Below are 6,000 nucleotides of genomic sequence, written 5' to 3'. Positions count from 1 at the left end.
AAAGCTAATTACCAGGTTGCGTCGTAAAGTAGAGAGAAAATAAATCGTAAATTAGAGAAAAGAAAACGGATGTAACAGGTGAAAGTATTTTACTCTATTCGTGTTAGACCTCTTAGGCCGATTGTTTAAACAGAAGTTCAGTTAGACATCGTTTAAGTCAAAATCAGGCTTTGACGACTATTCCAAAAACCACGGATAAGCTTCATCTAAATACACGACTTAACCTCGTTTAAATAACCGGAATTTTGGGCAAAGCGGTGGTATTTAGGCGACAACTTTGTCAAGCCCGGTTTTAACTTGGTTTAAATAATAGGTCCCTTAAATCGGATACTTTTTCAAGCTCAATTGAACGGTCCTAAATTCGAAAACCAGCCAATAAAAAGAATAAGCACATGACAAATATGTAAAGATATTTGGAGTTTACATCAGATTCGCTGCCTGATTTCATTGCATACTGGTTTCACTTTAAAAAATCAGTTGTTCGTATCTTCTCTAAGCCAGGGGCCGGTTCCTGGAAGGAGGAATAAATTACACCAGGTAAAACAATTATTCCAGGGATAAATATGTTATTCTAGGAATAACTATAAAAGGAATAAAAATGGGTTCCCAGAAGCACTATTTATTCTTGGAATAGCTATTCCAGGGATAAGTTTGCTAGTCTAGGAATAAATCTTCCAGCTACGGGGATTCCCACATGACAAACAGCTTTGGCGGGAAATTGAGTGCAACGTGCGCGGGCTGCCTGTGGGTAAAGCAATGTGAAGGGAGTGAAGGACGAAATTTTTCTGTATCTGTGTAAACGTACATGGATCCGGAAGAGGATACCGTAAACAGTGCCGAAAAAAGAAAAAGGAAACCAAATTTTAACACCAGAGAGTTGACAATAATTACAGAAAACGTGGGGGCAAATAAAGGCATCTTGCAAAGCAAGTTTACCGACAATGTTACTAATAAAACCAAAACTGAAACATGGAAAGCCATTACAGAGAAGGTTAATCCCGTTGGTGTAGCCAAGAGAACCATCTACGGAGTAAGACAGAAATGGAAAGGGCTCTTCAGCACGGCCAAGAAGGAGTTCAGCCAACAAAAAAAGGCGCAAAGGAAGACGGGTGGTGGACCGGCACCGGGCAAGCCCTCCGAAACAAGTAAAATGATCGTCGCGGTTTATGACAACCGGCCCAGTTTTTCGGGAATAACAGGAGGTTTTGAGTCCGGTGAGTACCGCTGTGACCATTATTTTACATGCGGTCACACATAGCGTAACTGAAAACCTGTGGAAAAAATTTTAAAATATTGATTAAGTCATGTGACTAAAAAGAGACATGTTTTGACTTGACCAGCTGTGGTGCCGCAGTTTGAAACGTGTGGTAGAGAAATTCACCCTGAATTTTTTCAAAATGTTCTCCCTCGCCGTACACTTACATATTTCCTTCGTGTTTTTCGTTGTTTGACGTTTCTGAACTCTCTACCGGGTCTGTTCACTGTGCCCCTGACGAGAATGACAGACCTTCTGAGCAGACGGAGCTTTGTTTTGCTTTAATCTATGCTGTTTCTTACTTCTCTTTTTGGTGAGCTTACTAAAATACGTGCGGAAGATTTTAAAGTAATTAGAACTAACTTGAGCTACCTCGCTTCTCACTAGTTCCGAAAAGTTAAGCGCTTTTAAGTTTGCATTAGAATGTCGGAAAATAAATCCTTATATACTGTTACTGAACTGATGTGTGGTTTTTTTGAACTGTTTATGTGGTTATTGAACTCAACTGAAAAAAAAAAAAAAACCCCGGCCAAACAATGAACATATGTTGACGGCGTACTAGAGCCTGTGATACTTCAGTTATGCATCGTGAGACCGTGGAGTTTGGTAGCCCGAATGTATCGCCGATTACCTCAAGGAAACTTCAAGATGCGAAAAGACGTAAGGCTACGAGAACTTGAACAAGTGGCGAAAGTGCGTGATTACGAGCGGTGTTTCTAGCTAGATCATCGGACAACAAATCGGCAAGGTAATTTATGGAGTCTCTACCAAAACGGAATCTTGACTTGACGTCTTTCTCGCTTAAGTATTCATCTAAACGTGCATTAAAAAGCCTAAAACGCCGCAGTCTGGCTCGTCTTGCATCAGCAAGACGACCAAACAACAACATGTCGGCCATCTTATTTTTGCAGATTTATCCCTGGAATAGCGATTTATTACCACCTCGCGAGGTGTAATAAATTTATCCCAGGTTTATTCCCTGAATAGTGTTATTCCTTCTTCCAAGAACAGTATTTATTCCGGGGATAAAGTTATTTCTGGAATAAGGCACATTTATCCCTGGAATAGAGTTAATACACCTTTCAGGAACCGGCCCCAGATCGTTTGCTGTCCTTGTTCAACCAAAGAAAACTGTTCCCAGAATTGCTCTCAATATCCCTTCATTCTCTTGAAATTTTGACGCGTTTCATTATGTAGCTCATCTGTGGATCCTGCTCGAGACCCCCTAGTTTCCATTCATGTTTTATGGCGGGCGCAATCTTTACCTTTATCCCATGCGCTAATCATCAGAAGCATGTGTCAGTTTGTTTGTTTGTTTTTAAATTGTTTATTTTCTTGTTAGTTTCCAGTTGTTCATGGCGGTACGATTCGAAAGCTTTCCTGTTTTCGTTGGTAAACAAGCCAGGATGGGCGCCGGTGAAACTGACTCAAACAGGACAATATAGTCATTACAGGGCTCATTCCACATACAGCTGTTACGATCATGGACCTACTTTCGGGGATGGTCATGATATTTACGTGTCTGACTACGCATCATCAAATACGTACTCATACACAGACCTTGGTTACACCTACGCCCCTCCGAGTGGGTACAGCTATACCAGCACCTTCGCACGAACATTCCTGGCGGGATCTTATAACTTCCAACCGGATGAAGTAGAAACTTTCTACAAGACAACTTAAAAAATGCAAACCGGCGTTGAGGTTTAAACCCCAGGTTACAGTCTTTAATATCCCAAATAGGAATTATTATGTTTCTATACTAAAAGGTCGTAAGATGAGACAAAAAAATATTTTTCCTTAAACTCAAGTAGTAGAACGGATATGTCATTACGAGAACATTTTATTATATAATTTCATGGCAGAAACTATTCCTCTTTTGTGTAGTACTGACCATTAGGGCTCATAAACATATTTTGAAAGAGGACTTGTTTTGTGGATAGGCCTTACTTGCGTTATTTTTAGTCTTCTGTTTTAACTTTGAGTTGATGTTCTTTTTAATCGGAGGGAGGCGGGGGGAGCTTTGTGATAGTTTGTTAATCTCGAGTTATCTATCGTCGATTGCTAGCCTCCCTCCTCCTACTTATTTTAAAAGGGACTATTGTCACGTTGTAGTGTGACCAGTCTGAAGTTAGCTCCTTACCTGCATGGTTTAAGAAAAATGATGATAATCAAGGAATCTGTAACTGAAGATAAGTGATGTACTTGAAAACAAAAGGAGACAGAAATATTCAATGCACTGTTGTCAGTAAGGCGATAAGGTAACATGTAACAGGTATTACAGGACTACAAAGAAACTCTAGAATTGCACGGAGCAGCAAATGTTTTGATTAAGTATTTCAAACTTTGTTCAGACACGTGTTTGGTCTTACAATGAACTTGAAGCAATAGCCATTACACTGCGCCTGTCTTTCTCTCACACACTCCATGGAGTTAATTTTTGACGACAGGCTGTTTGCACGATGTATCTCAAGCTTCATACTAAATTAAGTGTAAAGGATAAGAGCAGCTTTCCAGCTTAGAGATGAATTGTTTTTCCTGAACAAAATAACTCGGGCCTTTTTCAAGTGTATTCCTTGGGCTAAAGTAATAGTTAAAGTAATTTGTACAATCTTACAGTGTTGTTGTAGCTGATCTCCAACAATAGATTTTCTCTTCACACTAAGTGAAAACGATTATTAAAAGTCCCATCGACATTGCAGGTTACAGGCTCCTAAAAGATAACTTCACTTGTTAACATCGAGGTACAATGACATAGATTATAATAAGGAGCCCCGCAAAAGGTGCCCCAAATGTTACTTTTATTCAATGCAAACAGCGATATATCCATGTATTTTGGACAGAGATGTTATTTTGGATTCAGACTCCGAGATTTCCTGCAGGGGTCTTTCTGGCGCCGGAAATCCCGTTTAAATGGTCTACTAGTCAAAGGAATATTACTGATGATCGGTTCACGGCCAAGTGGCGATCAGTAGTTGAGTCTGAACACTTCCAAAAAAATTTAGAACAGTACCAGGATACAATGGAAGGGAATCATAGCATTTCTTTTTATGATTTGAAGTCGTTGATTGAGTTCCATCTGGAATCCATTTGTTTTAGATATATGGATCAAATCGTAAAAGTCTCTAAGTGACCCTCTCTTTGGGAAAGAAGTAATTGCTTTTAGTAAAGCGATAAGGCAAGGGATATGGAGTAGACTCTTAAAGGACAAAGTCAGCATTTAAGATCATGAATCACTTGAATGTCGACCATAAGATTGAATATTAGTTTATATTTAAAAGAACTTTGTCTTGTAACCATTGGGTAACATGATTTATTATTGCAATTCAATGTCCAGTTTTGTTAATTTGATTGCCGTCTATCATGGCATCAGTACAATTCTGTTGATTAAAGAAAACTGATTTCGGAAAATGATCTTTAAATGACTTTACCATAAACTAACTGGTAGAGCCCGGCAAATTTAAAATTTTGATTGGGTGCAGATTCTCCCTACCGAAAAGAACTTAATCAACTAGTATAAAACAATTCATCAGACTTTAATGAATTTTGGTTGAAAGTTATGTGAATTAAGTTACAGTTAATTTAATTTTTGAGTAAGGTTTTCAATGAAGTAATTGAAAATATAGCTAAATTTTTTGTTAGCCACTGAAAAGCAACGGGATAATTAAGTCAAATTACAAGTATATATAATAATTATCATAACCAAAATTATGGATCATTTTCATTTGGTGTTGGGTGTTTTATGAATTTCACATGTATTATTAAACGCGACATTGTAAACGTGTGAAGTTATAAAATAAACATAAGAGTTACCTCTACAATGTTTCTAAGCTTTATATGCGTAATTGTCGTCCAAAATGAAATTCAGTGAAGTGATCCACAACACAAATGTACTAATACTGAGTCATGGGCTGAACTTTCCTGCCGTTATTTTACTTCTATCATCACTAAGAGAGCCGTTAAGCTACTCCACCCCTGTAGTTTGACACCTCAACGGGTTTCTCGCCTCACCCCCTCCTCCCTCTGTAGTTTCGCATTTCGACAGACTTCTCGCCTCACTCCTCTCCCCCCTTCCTCTCCACCATCCCCTCCCTCATCCCTCTCTTATCCAAGTGAAGAATGCAAGGAAGTTAAAGACGCTCTTTAAATAAAGGCCTGTAGCAAGGCTAAAACAGCTGGGGGGCCAAGCAAATTGGTTGAACAAAACTACCACCCCCCTCTCCTGTCACTCATTGACACAGACCGACTGAGGGAGTTTACAATGCAACCAGAACATAAAAAAAGCAGTAGATTTAGTAAGCAAAACAATAACTTTGCACCTGCATCACACTTTTTGGTACATTTCTTTGCCTTTTCTTTTACGCGGACTACCACGTGAAATTTCCTAATTTCACGTTTGAAGGAGGACGTAAACAAACGACGAGAAACTTTTCTTCTATTTTTACATTTGGAATTGAGCAGTAAGAATCCGACTGTAGGAGAATTTCTTTTTCTATGGCTCCTGAGAGAACATACTTGTGCGACTTTTGACAACGCGCGAACACTAAGGTTGCGTTCGATTGACCGTCTTCCGGAATAAGAACTGAAGCTGAATGGCCGTTAGATTTCTCTTTGAAGTAATGTTGAAGATGCCACAATTTTTTTAAAGACAATTCACCACCCTTTCCATCTTGTACTGGTGGCCATGTTGCAGGCATGTCCAATAAGAACCATGATTTAAAGCATCAAACGAATTTTTACCACCT

At 39.0% G+C, this 6,000-nt stretch overlaps 1 protein-coding gene and 1 long non-coding RNA gene across 2 annotated transcripts in view; one reads left to right on the top strand and one right to left on the bottom strand.

Moving 5' to 3' along the window:
- LOC146485625 (uncharacterized) overlaps positions 1-6,000 on the top strand; it is a 68,293-nt gene that overhangs the window by 22,859 nt on the left and 39,434 nt on the right. Inside the window, exon 17 of the mRNA XM_085103437.1 lies at positions 2,598-4,038. The gene's annotated coding sequence lies outside the window, so the exon portion shown is untranslated. The remainder of the gene's footprint in view (positions 1-2,597; positions 4,039-6,000) is intronic.
- The window catches only part of LOC146485626 (uncharacterized), a 50,766-nt gene that overhangs the window by 39,021 nt on the left and 5,745 nt on the right, over positions 1-6,000 (bottom strand). The window lies entirely within an intron of this gene.

Source organism: Pavona decussata, unplaced genomic scaffold (genome assembly GCF_977016875.1).
Source record: "Pavona decussata unplaced genomic scaffold, jaPavDecu1.1 SCAFFOLD_26, whole genome shotgun sequence".
In the NCBI taxonomy this organism is placed as follows: Eukaryota; Metazoa; Cnidaria; class Anthozoa; order Scleractinia; family Agariciidae; genus Pavona; species Pavona decussata.
Note: the sequence above shows the minus strand (reverse complement) of the source record. Positions and strands in the feature narration are given on the sequence as shown.